The 19,718-nt window shown below is 38.3% G+C and overlaps 1 protein-coding gene and 1 long non-coding RNA gene across 7 annotated transcripts in view; both read left to right on the top strand.

Annotated features, from left to right (window-relative positions):
* Nucleotides 1–33: 33 nt before the first annotated feature.
* Nucleotides 34–4,921, top strand: LOC138857370 (uncharacterized). The gene is made up of 2 exons (XR_011396438.1): nt 34–904; nt 1,069–4,921. It is a non-coding gene; the product is annotated as an uncharacterized lncRNA (long non-coding RNA).
* Nucleotides 4,922–7,265: 2,344 nt separating this feature from the next.
* Nucleotides 7,266–19,718, top strand: part of boi (brother of ihog) — an 81,371-nt gene continuing 68,918 nt past the window's right edge. For 2 of the 6 annotated variants that reach the window (XM_036359277.2, XM_036359275.2), the window contains exons 1-2: nt 7,267–7,648; nt 9,669–10,152. The gene's annotated coding sequence lies outside the window, so the exon portion shown is untranslated. Of the gene's footprint in view, nt 7,649–9,668; nt 10,153–19,718 lie in introns of all 6 variants that reach the window. The other 4 variants (XM_070110844.1, XM_070110843.1, XM_070110842.1 and 1 more) reach the window with 4 other exon arrangements.

Genomic DNA, 19,718 nt, shown 5'->3' with positions numbered 1-19,718 from the left:
AAAAAACTGTTTTGAAAAAAATAAAATTTTTTTCTAACATCTAGAGGCGGCTCACTTTTACAGCAAATTTCGAGTTAAAATTTTTTTTGGACAAAAACAAATTATTTTTGGTTTAAACTCTTCACATTTATATAAAAATTATCGAATTTGATGGTTTTTGACTCAAAATTTATTTTAATGCTTGAGGAAAGCATGTTGTCGTTTAAGACTTTTTTTTAAAACTCCAATAATGACCACAAAATATTTTTTTAAGTTGATATCCTTTAATTTGCCAGAAAAAGGGCTATACACGGCTTCAAGAACACTTATAAAAAAATGTTTACGATGTACAAATTTTAACTCGAAACTTTACTTTAAAAGTAAGTGCCTGTAGAGTTAAAAAAAAATTTTTTTATTTTCAAAAAATTTTCTTTTTTTATAATCTACAAATTTGATCCTCAGGCTAAGCAAAAAAAATAATTTTTTTTCGCTCCACCGAACTGTATACTCAAACACAAATTTTCTAACGTAGACAAGTAAACAGCAGTATGAACAAGTGGAACACGAAACTTTGCGTAAGAGAAATATTTTGTGCTTTGGCATGTAGACTACGAGTTGTTCGTTAGGTCGTTAAAAGCTAAAGGGGTTACATCCACTTGCAATACCGAAGAAATGCGTATTTTTGTGAGTTTTTATTGAAGCAGCATTTTATTTTACGACTTTAAAAAGAAATGAACATTAAGACAGTTTAATGTACCTTTAGAATCAGCGATTAATTTTTAAAAATATTGGATCCTCTTGTTGCTATAGCCGATCTGCAGAAAGACCTCCGGAAAAATCTGGGTGGCGGTGAGGACGATATTTCGGCGTCAAATTATCTGAAACCAAAACCAATGAAATTTAGTATTATGATAGATGAATACAGGTAATGATCGACGAAATGGTAAACATTTTGATTTTTGCGTAAATGCCACAAAATAAATAAATTTTTTGTGAGCAAATTTACTATTCAATGTGGCTTAAAAGATCGAAATTATTATCAAAAATCTTATTGCTTCGAACATTACTTAAAAAATACCTATATTTCAGCATGTCGTGTGAAAATTTCAAGCAAAAACCGCGTTTAAAGTTTTGGACCTACTTTCGATCCCTCGGCGACGTCCTTACGATACTAATACGGTCATATCTCCGAAACTATTTTTCGGATCAACTTGATATTTGCGGAGAATATTCTCAAATACATGTACATTCGAAAAAGGCAAAAAAAAATTTTTTCATTACAAGTGGATATAACCGCTTAAGCCTTCATACTACTGTTTGCCTTTCGAGACACGGCAATAAAGCGCAGAAAAAGCAGCTATTTCATAAGAGAGTTTGCAGTTATTGCAGCAAGTAAAAATCTGGAATTGAGGGTCACCTTTCTTTGGCCACAAAAACCAATGCCACAATAAAATCACGCGCTTGCAATGTAAATATAGAAAAGCAAGATTTTGACAATTAGTTTTTGTTGCCTTGCATAGCATGGCATAGCATAATAAATAACAAATACTTGCATAATTATATATGTGATATTGTTTAGGCGCGACGAAAATTGTGAGCGTGTATTTAGCAAGTAATTTGAGGCATGTAGTTGCGGTTATAAACAGTTAAATGCAAAGGTTTTCAGTTATTTTGTGCAATTAAGTTATCAAATTCACTTGCAATAAATTTTTAGCTAAATTTGCGCACTTCTACACATACACATATAAAAGCAACACAAAAATTTTGTTTTAGCAATCTGTGGCAGGCAAGCCAGCGCTTTAGATTGTGCTGCACTTGCTTGATTGCCTGAAGCGGTTTCAAAGTAGAAATACAACACTGAGTTCGAATAACTCAAAGTGCTCATATTTTAAAGATATCTCTTAGAACTACTGCATACACTAACACACCTGCATATATACATACACATAGTTGCATATATACATACGTTAGGTCTAATAGAGCAATAAGTGAACCAAGTTAGCTAAATTAAGAGAAAAAAACTGTTGTTCAATGGTTGTTTTATATTATTGAAAACACATGTTAATGTAAGAGTTAAGGCGGCGCGGCATATTTCTTTGAGTACCTTTAATAATAACTAATTAATTGTAAGCTGTTAAAAAAATTCACGTTTAGGTATAACTAGCGGCTAAATTTGTTAAACGTCTTTGTTGCTGTAGACGAATTTGTGTAAGTCTAAGCAAAAGCTTAGAAAATAGTGACGTGAACGTTTGACTTGACTTTGACTTAAAAGCTTTTAGTTTTTTTCTTTTTTAATTGAGTAAGAAATTACATGCGCTTGAAAAGACCTGCTGCACTTTTAAATTGTATGCATTAAAATAGCAGCAAATCTATATTTATACATAGGTTACCTTTTATATTGCGGAACTTGGCAACGCTACTATTGCAATCCGGCAACTCACAACTTCAACGTAAAGCTTGACATTTTTGTTGTTATACATACAAAGAACATTTTGAGATACAAGCGCTATTTGCAGTGTTTACAGTAACTTAAAATATTCAGCTCGGCCAAAAAATTATATTAAATTGCTTACAATTTCGCGCAATTATTTTTCACGAATTTCGACTTGGATTAACATACATATAAATAATAAAAAATTAGCAAAAAAAAGCATCGATAAATTTAATTTAATTCTTGGCGTTGAAGCTCCAGCAATGAAGAGTGTTTATCGCTGTAATGATGAATTCAAACGTGGTCGTAGCTCACCCAAGACAAATGTCTTGAAGGTCGACTCATATATAATATTATAGAGTTGTGTTTAACAATTGAGCTGCGCAGGCTGCTCCGCTTTGATTTTCGCTATTTTTTCGGTCTACACGAACGCAAAGTAGTCGTCAGTTAGCGGTTTGAATTTAGCTGTTTATATGTGACAGTATATCGGAGCGCCTCGTGGTACATGTACATATGTATGTATATTTCTGCATTTTAAGTCAAGTTCAGTCAATTTATGTGCGCCTAATTTACATTTTGGCAAGTTAACTTCATTTCAGCATTACAAATTCCCACACATAGTTCAAAATATGTACCAAAATACTAACTAACATACCAACATACCTGCATACATACACGTACGCAACTACAATTTATGTGATTATTGCATTAACAGCGAGCATTTCGTTACCTGAGTGTAGTCAACACTGTGCTAATTTGTTATTAATTTTTTAATGAAGTCATATATCAATGTATAAATTGTTACAGTTACGTTTAACACTAACTAGCTTAGGTTAGATGGCTGCTGTCACAAGTTGGTGTGGCAGCACACTTAGACCAGCGAATGTTAAGAAATGGAGACGCCGCAAATTCGCTACTTAAACTGTTATGTACAGTCATTATTGCAGCCAGTTAAAAATTGCTGTTGTTTGGTGAACAGCTAACGGCAAAGCGTGTTGTACCTATAACAAAAGTGCTTAGGCGCTTACTGGCTGTTCCTAACCAACGCTATAGTAGCTGCTTGCAAAGTGTAAATTTACTCACAACACATAAATATATTTGTACAAACGATAAGCAATGCAAATACGGTATTTATTACGTACATACATACACACAGCTTATTTAAAATATTTAAACTAAATTATTTGTAGTTGTAAATTGAAAATTATATTTCAAAAATATGTATTAAATAGCAAATATTGCAAAACTGAATTAAATGTTATTAAAATATCACAAACTTTTTTAATTAAAAAATAAAAAACAAATTTGTAAATAAAAACGCTGTAAATAACTGTAAAATACCGCTGAGGCAGCCGTGTTGTAAGCGAGGCGCTTGCTAAAACCGTTAGCCGCTTAAGATCCATGTAAAAATAATTGAAAATAATTTATAGAATTTATATATATATAAGCTAAAATGTTTATAAATACTAAAAACGCTTAACAAATTCGTCAACTACGCGCGCATACGAAACTAGAAAACTGCTAGCAGAAGCGTAAAAAGGCAAAATATAAACTAAAATTACGAGGAGACTAAGTGAAGCTTATAGCAGTAATTACAAAAAAAAAACCATTACGAATATTTAGACATAAGCGCATTGGCGTTACATACACATACACATGTACATGTGTATGTATGCGTGTTTTTCTTTTCGTAAGTTTTCCTTGCAAAGCCTTAAATTTGAAAAATATGCAAAAATTGTGCAATTAATTAAATTTATTTACTACTAAACACATGTATTTAAGCATTGTTTCCGCGTGAAATGATAAACAAAACTAAATTGTAAATAACAGTAAATTAGCAGCCAACACGTGACGCAAACAAACGAAATTTTCAAGCAAAAATTGTGCTGCAGAGAAAATTGCACGGTAGCGTCTCGAAAATGCATTGCAACATTAACTAGAACATGAATAAAAAAACAAAACAAAAAGAATTCTTAGAAAAATACAAAACAAAAACTTAGAAAAATTTAGTGAAATACCAAAAAATACGCTTTTATACGCCATTAACACTATACAAATATCAATTATTTTTTAATGAAACAAAATCTCACGCAAGCAATGCCGTACGCCAACGCGCATGGACGGTGTCGCACAGAAACCGTTAGTTTGCGTATGGTCGTACAGCATACGCATGTCAAGCGAACGCGTTGAAGAGTTTTCTTTGAAATATTTGCAAACAAAAAGTAGTAGAAAATTCCTAAATACACCAGATATGCATTGAAGAACTAGAAAATTTTTACTAAAACACCGCAAAAGCTCGCTACACACTCACCACTAACTAAATAAATGAATAAGTCAGTATAATGTCAGTAACAAAAACGCATGCTAAATGAAGAAAATCTAGAAAATATATGAATAATGCAAATACATACATACATAAAGACACATTTAACGGAATAACTAAGATATTATATAAATTTTACAACTCAAAATAATGCAATAAAATTTAAAAAAATATGAAAGAAAAACAAAGCTGCTTCTTAATATCAAACACAACGGAAATATATACACGGTAGTATTGAAAAACTAATATTAACAGTTGAAATAAGAAGAAACGCTAACTTCGTTTGCACCGCACCTATTATACCCTACAGAAATACAAAAGGTTCCTTACAAGTACTCTGATCCGTCAGTTTGTATGGCAGCTATATGCTATAGTGATCTAATCTGAACCATTTCCTCGTAGGTTGCACCCTTTGTGTTAGGCTTTAATTCGTGCCAAATTTCGTGAAGATAGCTCTTCAAATGAAGAAGCTTTCCATACAAGCACTTGATACCGATCGTTCAGTTTGTATGCCATAGTTCGTAGATATACAGACGAACATGGCTACATAGACTTAGCGCGTCATGCTGATCATTTTTATATTATATATACTTTATAGGGTCTCAGACGTTTCTTTTTGGGTGTTACAAACATCGTGGCAAATTTAATATACCCTGTTTAGGGTGTAACATTCTGAGGGTGAGTATTTTAAGCAAATTTTTCGGTTATGAATACCTATATTGCAAAACCGGGACTTGTAAGTAAATCTAGTGTGAATAAAACTATTATCTAAAAGTTTTTCAAAAAGTAATTAAGCCATTTCTCTTGCAAGCTGTCAAGGGAAGAGTAAACCAGCTATTCAACCTAGCTAAATATAAACAAAAGTGTCATTGACCTTGGTTGAAGTCTTTGCTAAATGTAAACAAAACAATCAGTGTTTTCGCTAAAGTTAAAAAAAATGCACATTGACATCGGATTTTTGTGTGCGCTCAAGGTAAAGCTAAGTTACTCACCAAAGTACATACAAGTACAAACCGAAATATAGCAACTGAGAAAATCTTTCTCTCATTAAAATTATAAGAACGTAGTTTAGGATATCAAGCTTCTAAAACTAATAAAAATATACCAGAAATAAAATAAAAATCACAAAATTTCGTTTTTATATAAAGTGGCACCACTGTCAAGCGTTATAAAAAATACATTTGACAGCTCGCTCTCGAATCGAGCAGTAACTTATGGTATATTAGCTACAGCCTAGTGGTCGAAAAATGCATTTCGTAAATAAACTACAAAGCCGCTTTGATATTTCGCTTTCATGAGCATATTCGCCTTAGTGAATACGCATTAATATTATATATGGCTATGTGCCAAGGGATCAGCATAAAATTAGAAAGATGAGAGCGCGAGCGAAATGAGCGCCAAAGTAGAAGAAAAAACACTCAACGCATAAGCGTATAGCTCAATAGCAGCAAGACAGGTATGAGAAGTTTCGTTAGCACATACCTATGTAAATATCTCATAGAGCAATGATAATGCTGTATTGAGCTTCAGACAATTCTTGGATCAGATCGAAAAAGCAAGTAGACGCAGTTAAGGTGTCCGCTAATAACAATTTTATTATAAAGAAATTAATGCAGTTTGAAATAATTTATTAGCGCATAAGCTAATGTCTAATTGTATGCAAAACAAAATATTTTTACTGAAATCTTTAAAATATTTGCTTAAAAGTTGCCTGCTTGATCTCAACAGAAAGGCCGGTCAACATGCTGGTCTCAGAAGAGAGTTGAGCGCGATCAAGTGTGCTGTTGAGTTGTCACTAGCAGATAGATGGGAACAACGCAGAGAACAAATGCACACTTTGAGTGATTAGTAGCTTAGTGAGCGGCGCCTGCGTTATGTTTTTTTCGAGAGTTCTTTAACTTGCAGTGCTCGAGAGAGACGACGCGGCGACTGTAATGCGAAACACGCAGGTAAAGAACGACTTATGAATGAGCTATGGCAAAGACAAGCAATATGGCAAATGATTTGCTCGCTCAATAATTATTTATTGATATATGAATTATTATTATGAGACAGTATTTTTATTAATTAAATGACGATGTGCTAAGAAAGTTGTGCAACTTATGCGATAACTGAGTTAGACTGATACGCAATTAGACACACTGTGTGTAACGTGCGTTCCATAAGAATTTTTCGAATTAACCTCCGCTTAAAGCAATATTAAGTCGAGTTTAGTATAAAGTCGGGTTTACAGTGGGAGCAGGCGTCAGGGTAATAATAGTAAAATACATGTATCGCATAGCTGAACCATTGCACGTGAGCGGGGTAGTAACGTAGATGCATAATTTGGTCTTGCAATTACTCAGAGACAGTTCAACGAATAGTTGGTTGATTAATGAATGAATGGACTAGGCGAATGCGGCGTTCATGCTCACCGGCAATTTTGAAAACACACAGAAGACAGTGCATACCGGCATGTGGAGCAAAACAGCTCAAACTAAGCCAACGCCACTGCAAGAAAGATACACACCGACGAAGAGCAGTCCCAGCAGCGACCAGCCTGTCCGACGAGTTTTTCTTCGTTTACTTACGGCCGGTCGCGCGCTCGCTCCCAACGCTCAGCCGGTGAATGCGCCAGTGGAATTGAGTTAATTGCGGCTGTGAGCTGATCGGTCTTGCGTTGTCTGTCGCGGCGATTTAGTTCTGTTTGAGACGCTTGGTGAGTTAGAAGTGCGCGCGTATGAAATTCACGTCACGTCTGAGACAACACCAGTCAACCTAACTTACACGGGTGCGTGCTAAATGCATTGTAGCGAATGTTTTTGTGTCGCGCTAAACAACAACCAAAACGCTAATAAATATGAAAATGAGACTTGCCGCTGACTGTGCGCGCCCAACGTTGCATTTCGTTTTGTGAAAGAAATTTTCTCAATTTTGTAAGCGAATTCTTTATAAATAAGCGAAGTTGCTGCGCAGACAGGAAGCTAGTGAATGTTGCTGACTTTGTTGTTGCTTATTGCTATAGTTATAGTTGTTGTTATTGTTGTTTGTGGCTGTTGAGCACTCACGCGCCCAGCTGTGTCACATCGGTTGCCTGGCTGCTGAGTGCCAAAGTGGCGTGCAGATTTACGAAATTGTTGGATTTTTGTTTATTTTTAGACGCTGCTCGAAAGCAGCGAAATCAACGAAGGCAACACGAATGAGTGACACAAAAGTGAAGGTACATATAAAAACAAAAGCAGAAAATGCTATATAGAATGTATTATGAAGTGGCATAGACTAAGAAATGAGCAACGCAGAATATAAGATGTGTGGCAGACAGGCAAAAAGATTAGGCGAAAGGAGTGTAGCTAAGAAATGAGTGAAGGCATAATAACAAAGCGACACGATCGGTGAACTAAACGGATGATAGCAGCAGCTAGCTTAAATTCACTGCTTAGTACTGGTTGATGTTCTTGAAACAGCTCTAACTAGACCTTAGTGAACACAAATTTAAAACTTATTTTGTCTAACAGTGTCCTGCGGTGTTTGAGGTTAGCAAATTTGAGAAATAGACAGGAACAGCTCGAAATGACAAGCAAAAGAACTGATTTAGAGTCATAACTCCTGCTAAGGTGGCACCAGGCATATTTATACAGCGAACCCTAATATACCCTAAGTTTTCCACGTTTTTTGTAACACACAAAAGAAAACGTCAGAGACACTATAAAGTATTATATATACATATATAAATGATCAGCGTGACAAGCTGAGTCGATTTAACCATGTTAGTCTCTTTGTCCATCCATCCGTTTATCTGTATATATGCGAATTAGTCCCTCAATTTTTGAGATATAAAACTTTGCACACGTCTTTTCCTCTTCAAGAAGTCACACATTTGTCGGAACGGCCGATATCGAACTACTATAGCATACCTATAGCTGCCATACAAACTAGACGATCGAAATAAAGTGCTTGTATGGAAAGCTTCTTCATTTAGATATATTTTCACCAAATTTCGTGTGGGTAGTTGTTTAAGTCAATGATGCAATCCCTGTAAAAATTATTTAGATCGAGTCACTATAGCGTATAGCGGCCATACAAACTGAACGATCAAAGTTCATGTAAGGAGTATTTTGTATATATGAAGGGTATTATAGCTGCGGTGCAACCGAAGTTAACATTTGTTCTTGTTTTATTTGAAAGACTTGTGTTGAAGTCTCAACAGTCTTGCGACACAACTTTTTAAGCCACTGAGAGCTCCGATTTTAGTAAGATAGTATCTCTCTGAACTTCTTTGAACCAATCAAGTTACTGATTTTACTGAAATAATGCCGTAGAATAGTATACACTTTTGATAATGCATTAAGTTCCAAGTGATTGACGGTCCTTGAACCACATATGTTATGTGGTATATGGCGGTTTTAGAGAGACGAAAGTTTTTTTTTCGACAAATTTATGCGTGTACCGAGAAATGTTGCCTAGAAAAGTCAATTAGTTAAAAATGTTGCGAACTTTTTTTGCTTGCTTTATTTTATTAAAGAAAATTTCTAAAATCTGCACATATGTAGATATGTATGTCTATATAAATCAACATTTTATATTTTAATGATTGCTAAAGTAAATACAACAACAATCACACAGGCCGGGCGCCAAACCAAAGACTGCGTGAATTCATAAAAATATAATTAAAAAATTAGCTGATAATCAAAAATACTTGAGGTAAACAATGAAAGCAACAATAACAACAACCTTTGATAATAAAAACAACAAGCAAGCATAAAACAACAACGATGGGCATAGGCGCACGCACAAACATAGCGAGGCATTGACATAAAGAGTTTGCCGGCTTCAAAAAATTAAAATAAATGCGAAAAATTAAAAAAAAAAAATTGCCAATAATTTTAAGTTACAAAATGTGGCATGCGGCCAATTAAAAAAAAAAAATTAAACTCGTATGCAAATCTTTCTTTGTAGGCTTTATGTAGCTTTCAGCAAATATTTACGTTAATAAATTACGCAAAAAACCGGCGACATAAACCCCAATAATAATGGCATTAAAACGGCGGCAACAGCAGCGTTAGATAAAAGAGCCACATAAAAACAAAATACATACAAAATTAAAAATAAAAAAATTTATATAAAAAAATCTGAAATTTCGTTAGAAATTTTGTGAAAGACTGTATATTACTTGTGTGTTGGTGCGTGTTTAGCGTGTGAAACCTGACAAGTGCAAGTGTACTTGAAAAAATTGTGTAGGAACGCATGCGCAACCCCCAAATGGCTGTGCTTTTGCTGTTATAAGGGTTAATTCAAGCATTACCAAACGTGGCAGAAAAACAGTGAAAGATTTTGCAGTTGCACTGCCACATCTATATACATCTACATCTACAGCGAAAGTATTGCAGGCTTGCAAGTCAACATTACGGAGTAAGCTGAGATTGCAAATAACTTATTGCGGGTAAGTTAAGTATATGCTAACTGGCGCTTCTAGAAAGGGCTTGGAAAAAAATTCAATTTCCTAGCATTAGTTACCGTCTAAGTCAAAATTCCTTGCGAACACACACACACACAGCCACGCGCAAAAATGCAATTAACAAGCTTTCGCCGAAAATCGCTTAGCAATGCAATTTGCAACCAACGCACAGCACATTTTCACTACAGTTGCACATACATAAAAACGCTGGCTGCGACTGCAGTAATAGCCACTACTTTACTTGCGGGCTGCTTGTATTGCGTACAACACGCCGCCAATTGCCTTTTACCTCGCTACTCGCTTAGCGGCTTTTGCACTTTTTGTACGTTTTGTAACGGCGCTGTGTGGCAGTGAAAAAGCACGCTGCCGACTGCGTGTTGTTAACCTGTTCAACTCACTAACGGTACTTTCGAAAAGTATTTCAATGCGTCAGCGCGCGGCTGCTCAGCAGCTCACCTGCTTGACAGCTCGGCCGTTCGGTTGTTCGGCCAACACCCGCTCCTGCCGCATAACAACAGCAATTGCCCCACTTACGTGCCCATTTTGCGACGCTGCTAAATACTGGTTTAATTTGCCCATTTTTGGTGCGCTTTGCACGCTGTGGGTTTGGTTCGAGCACCATTTCCACTTTGTCATCGTCCGCGTCGTCATCAACAGCAGCAACAACATCATCATGCATCCATTCATCCAAGTCCGCGTGGACTTGTTGCGCAGCTTGCTAAATTTGGTCTTGCAACTGGTAGACAAAGAGCGCGAGTCGGTGGTATGGCGGTCTTTAGTGACCACCTAGCATGCCTGTACACATGTATTGTGGACAGTATACAGGACGTAGTAGTGGCACAAACCATCAGTTACTATTTCGGCTCGGGTTTTGTGAATATAAACTGACTTGTTTTGCACCAAAGTCTATACTTTTGTTAGCTATTTTCTGCTGCAATATTTTTGGATTTATTTTACTTTGAGCGGATGTTTTAATAGCTGATTTAAGCAGGAAGTATTGGAAGTTTATTATAAAAGCTGAGCCATTTTAAGATTCGCTACTTTTTTTAGGAAAAAACACAGAAAATCAATCGAAGGAACATTCTTTGACATTTTTTTTTTAAAGATTATCTCTTTCAAATGTAGGCCGCGGCTATATCTCAGATGGTCCATCCGTTGAGTGCAATTTTCGATGACTCGTTCGAGCATTTTGACTAATAACAAGGCCTAACTCGAAGCGGAATTGTCCGCATAGCCTTTAGACTTTTCATATCCCCACAAGAAATAGTCTAACAGTGTAATATCACACAAGCTTGGTGGCCAATCGACCGGCCCAAAACGTGAAATTATCTGCTCAACGAAGTTTTCGCTCAATAAATCCATTAATTGATGCGTTGTCGCCGTCTTGTTGAAACTACATGCCACCGAGATCACGAGCTTCAATTTCAGGCACCAAATAGTTGGTTATCGAGGCGCGATAATAGTCGCCATTGACGGTTACGTTTTCACCGGCATCATTTTTGAAGAAATATGGACCGTCGATTTAACCTCCCACAAACCACACCAAACCATTTTTTTTCGGATGAAATGGCAGCTCTTTAATCAACTCAGTTTGCTCTTTGTTCCATTTGCTGCAATTTCGCTTTTTTACATAACCCTTGAACCAGAAATGGGCCGCAGCGCTGAACAAAATTTGGCTTGAAAACGTCGCATCTTCTTGGAACTTTTCAAGTTTCCAAGAGCGTCTTCAGTTTTTACACAAACAGTATTTTGTACGCTTTCAACTTAAAATCTAAACGTAAAATGCGCCAGGTTGTTCCATACGTCAGTCCGAGTTGCTGCTAAAGGGTGCCAAATCGACTCTCCACGGTCTTCCTGTACACTCTCAGCTATATTTTCTTCACTGATATACTAATCAAAAGTAACATGAGAGCTTAACACTACTGACGCGTGATATGTCAAAAAAAGGCTATTGAAAAAGGTACCTCTACTTGGATCACCCGTTATAAATACATAGAGCTATTATACATACACACGTATACCTCGTTTGACCTCGATTATTTTAAGGATTTTTTTTGTAGGAGACCTTAATAAACTCGCAACAACTTTTTCCCGAATACTATGCACATATAAAGAAATAGTTTAATAGCTGCCGCACTACCACACTTTCTGCAAGTGGAACAGAGTTCTCTTGCGGACTTTGGACTTGAGTGTGACCTACAGGCGAAGTGAACCGAAGCTCTACTTGCCACATACCTCATAAAAGCACTCACGAAGCATATCTAAGTTTCGTTTGAAAATTTATAGTTCTATAGTTAGATTCTGTCTCTCACCTTCCCCTGCAGCACGCTGCAGCTGTGTTGCAATTGATTAGGAAAATTAGCTTTTGCCTCAAGCGCTTATTCGCCAGCAAATCGCTTGTTTATTTGCATATTTGTCACATTCGCAACATTTGCCAAAGCGGTGGGAGCACATTAGGCAGCAACTAGACCAGAACGACGAACGGAATGCGCCACAGCGGTTCCCATGAAGCAAGATTAATTTCATACATTTCAACGTCATCGAAACATTTCCGTTGGGCGTTGCAGCAAGTCGCTGAAAAAAAGACAAAAAAACGGGGAAGAAGTTGCAGTTAAAGCAAATGGTGGCACACATACACATTAACACATTACCAGCGCTCCCCATATGATGACAAGTTCCATGCAACAACATGAGGCGAGCACCAACAGCAAGCACACGAAGCACAACGTAATAAAAAGCGTGTAAAAAGAAAGACGTGCCAGAAATAGACACAAACACACAACCACATTGCTATATACAAGCCGAAGTAAATAAATAAAATATTGAATCTCAGCGCACACCGTCCGAGGCAGGTATGCCTGTTAGTGCTGTGTTGTTGCATGGTGCACGTTGTTGTGCTGGGGAAGTTGATAACATTGAAATGAGTGCAAGCAAATCAAAACCTGACAAGAAACAGGCCGCAGGAAGAATATGAAGCAACAGAAAAACATCTAACAACAACAAAGCGCAACTTCTAACAAGCAACACACACATGCATACCACAAGCAAACCAATAAAGGTAGTAAGCCAAGGTAACTCAGTGCAACGAACAATGCAAACGACTGCAGAGCAAAGCGACGGAAAAAGGGTCGGCGCAGGCAAAGGAAGCAGGCGCACAGCTCAGCTACGCGCATACTTTGCTATACCTTTAAGGCCAGCGGACGGTCAGGCAGCAAGCATTTGGGTGTGCTTGTTGTTGCTGGTCTATGCACGATGGCGAGCGAAGCGACAACAACAAGGCAGCGGTGGCCTTCAAATGCGCGATCGGAGCCATTTTTTATGTGAAAGAAATAAAATGCAACTAAGAAAGTAAGGAGAAGTGGAGTTAGCGCACAACGACAAGCCTAACTGGCAGGGTAAAATCTCGAACGAAGTTGCCAATCCTTGAAAAAGTTGGAAAGTAAAAAAATATTATTATAATGTGGCTACTTTTAGTATGGAGCACTTGTGTCGCGCCTGTAAACGTAATGAGCGACACCAGAAGAGAATTAGCCGCTAATGAGCGACAAAGAGAGTTCCCGTCTGAACGTAGTCTTTACGTCTAGTTGGTTATGCAATAGTAAAACCGAAAAGGGTCGCATGATGCAGCATAGAACCTTTTTTTTATTTTTTTATTATGAAAATAAAAAAGCAGAAAACCGAAGATGACAAAAAAAGAGAACAAAAATTGTTAAAAAAGTAAAATGAATGAAAAGCAAATAGGAAAACGTCAGCTGAAGAGATGAAGAATGCAGCGCAGAGGGAGCGAGTTTTTCTTGAGCTCACAGTGGCCAAGCACTGCAATAAATCGAGCGAAACAACAACACAAATAACAGGAACTGGCACAATAGCAACAATGGAAATCAGCGTCAATGCAATTGCTGTTAATACGTGTGTTTGTTGTTGTTATAGCAGTAGTACCTGCTTCGCAGCAGCTGAAACATAATGAATTTCCAGAAGAAAAATGTGGAAAACGCGGCAATCCGGCAAAACAAACAACGCTGCCGACACAAAAATAACAAAAGTGAGGAAGCAATTTTACAACAATAACAATAAAAAACGAACAGCAATGCTGTGAGGCTGCAGCGAAGTAATAAAAATGCATGCAACAACAAAAACAACAACTGCAAGAATGCACGAGTTTAGAGTTGTTGATAATCATAAACTGCAGATGAGTACATGAGCATACAACAGCAACAACAACAAACACATAAGCGGCCTAAGCACAAGAATGCAATATGAATGCTTTGCAAACGGTGCAGTCAAGGCGCGCTAGATCATTATTTAGTAAAGTAAATAAATATTTTTGTTTGATAAATGCAGCGCTCGACAGAGACGCACACACATACACGCAGCTACATATAAACGCAATTGTATATGTGCGGTATATGCGTTTGCCTAAGCAACGCGGCGCAGCGTAGGCATGCCTCATTTTCAAATTCGTTGCTGTGTTGACTTTTGTCTAATAAGTGCTTTCGTTTTTGTTTTTTTTTTTGGCTGAGATCAAACACGAAAAATACGTAAAAATTCACATTTGTTGCCCCACGCTCGTATTGATAAGCGCGCGCCGCCGCTAGATCGTCTCGGCGCGATGTCTGCTTGCCGCTTTTGAAAAGAAATTTCTCATTTTTCATTACTGAACGCATCCTTTCCTTTGCTTCATGTGCGCTGCCGCTGATCGCTATCGGCGCCGCGCACTTGTCTGCCAGTTGCATTTGTGCGCGGCGCATGTGCAGCCACAGTTTTGCATATGTGTGCATTCAAGTGCTCGTGCCTCCACAAATATCTCGGTATTTACACGTGCACACATTGTTAACGCCGCGCCAGTTGCGCTTGTCGTTTTGCGCTGTTTTCGTCTGGGGCTTTGCTGCCGCGACCACTGAACTGCAGCGCATGGCACGCACGCAGCCTCAAAAACTCATTTCATGGAAATTTTCAATGCTTCAAACGGTGTGTAAAAAAAGTACGTAAACATTTTTTTGCTGAAATAAAAACAAAAATCGCAAAAATAAATCAATGCAGACACAGATTGCTGCTCCCATTCACGCCGCTGATTGAAATAGCAAGTGGCAGCGCATTTTTGCAGCGTCAGTGATACGTGAGTTTCCAGCGTGTGGCGCAGGCATATGTGTAGCTGAGTGTATGTGTGAGGAAGCGCAGATGCGCATCCATGCAACTTTTTCCCAGTAATTTCAATTCGATATGGAAATTCAAGGCTTTGGGAAATTGTATACTGCGCTGAACTTTTTCTGCAAACATTTCTAATGAACTACTTCCACAAGAAAAGCTGAACTTGTTGCTTGGCTATAAGTTAATCTAGCACAGCAAATGAAATAGAACTAACAAGTGCGGTGCATGTTTGTGAACTGCTGCTGACCGTGAGATATGTATCTACAATAGTACCGACCCTGAGCAGGCTATATTGAGTTTGCCAAGATGTTTGTAACACCTAATAGAAAACGTCAGAGACCCTCTAGAGTATATACATATATATAAATATGTACTCAGTCGATTAAGCCATATTCGTCCGGCTGTCCGTCCATCCGTCTGTATATATGCGAACTAGTACCTCAGTTTTCGGGATATCGTTCTGAAATTTTGCAGACGTACTTTTCTCCTCAAGAAGCTGCTCATTTGCAAGAACTGGACTGCTATAGCATAGAGCTACCATACAAGCTGAAAGAACGAAATAAAGTGCTTGTATGAAAAACTTTTTTAGTTGACGAGATATCTTCAAGAAATTTGGCATGCTTTATTGCCTCAAGGTATGGTACAATCTCTAAATATATGGTTTAGATCGAGTCCCTATAGCATATAGCTGCCATACAAACTGACCGATCAAAGTTCTTGTAAGGCAACTTTTGTATTTGTGAAGGGTATTATAGTTTATCAAGGGTGTTTTGGATGTTCTCAGCTTAGACTTAATTTTGTTTGAGCGAAATCGCAGCCATACCAGGCCACCCTATAAAACGAGCAAAAGGGAATAATAACTGTTTCGTTGTGGGCATATCATGCGCGCTGCTATGCGCGACTCGCGCTTCCTTATACCCACAAAATTTATGTAATAATAAATAACAACAACAAGTGTACAATACAAATAAAAATAGCAGCAATGAACTTCGAGCTGTCAGCGGGATGCGTAAACAAAAACAACAGCGCGAAAGATGCTCAAGTGACAGCAACAAAAACAACAAGCAGCGAGCAGCGAGCGCTGACTGGGCAACACATTATTATATGCATATAAAGATAAGGCTGCCAATGCAGAATTATCTATTTATAAACACGTGTGTATTTATATATGATATGTACGTATGTATGTATGTATGAATGTATGTATGTATAAATAAAGAAAGCAACAAAACCGCAGCGGCAGTGCGCACACAAAATGCAAATATATAAATTTCGAAAGATAACAATGGCATTTGTTTAAAAGTATATTATTACAAAACACAACAACAAAAACAAGTCAAATGACACAGCGTTGGCGTTAGCGAGCTACAAATTGAAGATGCGCGCAAAAAAACGGACTGGCAATGCGGGCGCGCACGGTGCGGCAGGTGCACAGCTGGTAGCTGCTTGGTTTGCGCATTTCGTCGCAGCTGGAGAATCCACGCAACGGTCAGCTACTACATGCAAATTGCAAAAACAATAACGACAGCAAATGGCCAAACGGGAAGTTGGAGCCCGAGCATTAGCGAGCGCTGAACATTTATAGAAAAGTTTTCGCCCAGTGCGCTTTACATGGCATAAGCTGCAGTCGGGGAGTATGCCATATGCAAAAAAAAAATTAGAAAAAATTGCAAAATGTGCGAAATGATTTGCGCTACTTGAAATGAGCTCAAGTGAAGCGGCGCTGTACCAAACTAGAGCCAGGTCAAGTGCGGCGGAATGCGCTGTAAATACGAAATAGATTTCTTTAGGTTTATATATAGTGATAAAATCTTCTCTCTTTTTCGAAACGTTAATAGAGAGCGACAAGCACGAGTGTTTTATTCTTTAGTGGTAGCAAACATATTGACAAATTTCGGACATGAAAACGCTACTCAAAAACATCTTGCAAGTTTGTTTAATTTTCTGAAACAAAAAGTTAACAGGGTCGTCCGCTAGATGGCTTCAACACATAGTACAGAGCATCATTGGTACCTCTGGTCGCCTTAATTCGCGATAGTTCACCATGGTCGATTTTGAAAGTCCATGTATAGGCTTTCACAGTTTGGCGGCACTAGCGGATTAGGCTTTTCTGCTTCATCTATACCTTTTCTGCGATATTTATACGCTATTGCCACACATGTTATCCTTCGCAGTGCTGTCAGTATCAGCATTAGGCTTTCAAAGCTTATATATGGCCTAATGACCTCTTTGCAGTGTTTCTATATATCGTTAGCTGAGCTGGTTTGCTGCTTTCTTTCTTTTCACACTAGAATTTTAATCCCACTTTTTAATTTTGAAATATTTGCCATTGCGTTTAATTCGTAAGAAAAAAAAAATGTGACTATTACTAAGAATCTCATGTCAGCGCTTTCGCTGCTTATCGCCAAATCGGCGCCAGCGCAAAATAATTTGTTTATTCACATTCCACTGGCATCTCAATTACTCGCCGCGCTTAATTAAGATTTTTCGTGTTGCGCACAGCAACATGCTGCCCGCGCAACCCTCCCACGGTTGCTTTTGCGCGTAGTCACGTTCATTGTTTACACACACGCAACAACATTACTTTGTTGCCATTTTTAGATAAAAGTGCTCCAGGTAAGCGCAAGTCCACACACTGGCTTATAAGCAGCTATCAGCATTGGAGATCGAGAGAGTTTGCCGCTGATTTGGTTACGAAACAGAAACGCCCGCGTACATACACGTTCAGCGCTGCACATGACAGCATGAGTAAGTGAATACTTGCAGTACTACCACTTGGCTTCACATATTCAAATATGTTGCCGCGCAAAAACTGAAAATTTCATTTCATTAAATTGTACAATTTCATTTAACTGCCACCCGCTGCGCGGCGCAGGTATTTAAAAGTGTAGCTGTGGCGTATACGCGCACCAAAGCCTAGTCTACGCGTCTGCGCCGTGCGCACTCACACACTTTCTACGCTTTGAGCGACGCACGGTGATTGACGCAGGCGCTCACGGTTGTTAGGCGTTGTGTTAGCCGTCTTCTATGCGCGTTTCGACTGCTTTGTTTTGCTCTTGCCGCCCATTACAACGCTGATTTCATACAAAACTGTAGGCTCTTACCACCAACGGCGCTCCACATCAACGCATTTTTGAGATATTTCCATTTATTGGTTACATTAGCAGTTTTTTTCGTTAGCGAAACCAAGCCAACTGGCTGATGTTTCGGCCACGAGCGTTTCATGGCGCGTCTGCGGATTATACAGCAAATGAAATGACTAGAGGAACCAGCTCGTCACTTGGAGAACAGGCTCTGCCATCACAGCCGAACTCATAGCTAGCGCTTAATGCTCTAACCGTGAGGATAGTTGCAGCCTGTCACAGACTCGGCAAAGCAAGCGTCAGCGGCATGCTTCTCTTTGGTGTGCCCAAAGTACGCAAGAAAGTGCAGGGTCCCTTGTACCTTTCATATACAGCTCAGCTAACTTAAGCGGCGTTACATTAATTACACTCAAAACCACTTCGCATTTAATTTACGCAGATTAATTGCGAAAATTTAAGCAAATCACTGCCTGCTAAAACTTCATATTCGATTTTCCTTTGAAAAGCACCGAAATCGTTATAAACGAGATGAAATTATTAAAATGACAGGCGCGCAGCGGGCGCACGCCTGAAATTGGCGGAAATCGTGCGGCACAGAGTGAGTACTATGCTCAGAGACGCTGGGAAAAGCGTCGAAATTGGATTTTATTGGATGCTCAGGCGCGTCAGCGCAGCAGTGAGAATGACAGTGAGTGCCCCACATTTAGTAGGCCTCAACGCGCGTGTGTAGCAAAGCGGATTACAAGATTTCGTTTTTTTCGGCGCTGACTTGTTAATCTGTGTATTATTAGTGTTTTCGCGTTGCGACGAGAGTTCAAGTGGGTCAGGTGGCGTGTAACGCGTGCTATGCGTGAATTTGGCGCTCGATTGAAATATTGATTTTTATATTTCATTTTGAAATTCTTGCACGATTCATGTACATGTTGCTAATGGACAAACATTTCAATTATTTCAGTTTTAAGGTAATCTTTTTTAATATTCTCAAAACAAAGCGCAAAGCGGCATACTGTTCGCCGTGCGCCGCTCTAATTAACGCATTATGTTCTCAAAATACAAGACAACCTTTTTCTCAATTAATTGCTATTAGTTTTGTTGGATACTTATTGACACTGGCGAGTAAAACATGCACGTGAAATATTTTTCTTTTTTCCACTTTTTGAACGTTATGTTGCGTGCAACAACAAAGCGTAGTACAGCAAAATGAAAACAAACCAAAATTGATTGCTTAATGTTGATTCAATAAATGCTGATGAGCGCACACGGCAGGCATAAGCAGCCACAACAGCAATAGCAACAACAACAACATAGACAAATATGGCA

The sequence above is a fragment of the Bactrocera oleae genome, chromosome 5, assembly GCF_042242935.1.
Source record: "Bactrocera oleae isolate idBacOlea1 chromosome 5, idBacOlea1, whole genome shotgun sequence".
Taxonomy (NCBI): Eukaryota; Metazoa; Arthropoda; class Insecta; order Diptera; family Tephritidae; genus Bactrocera; species Bactrocera oleae.
Note: the sequence above shows the minus strand (reverse complement) of the source record. Positions and strands in the feature narration are given on the sequence as shown.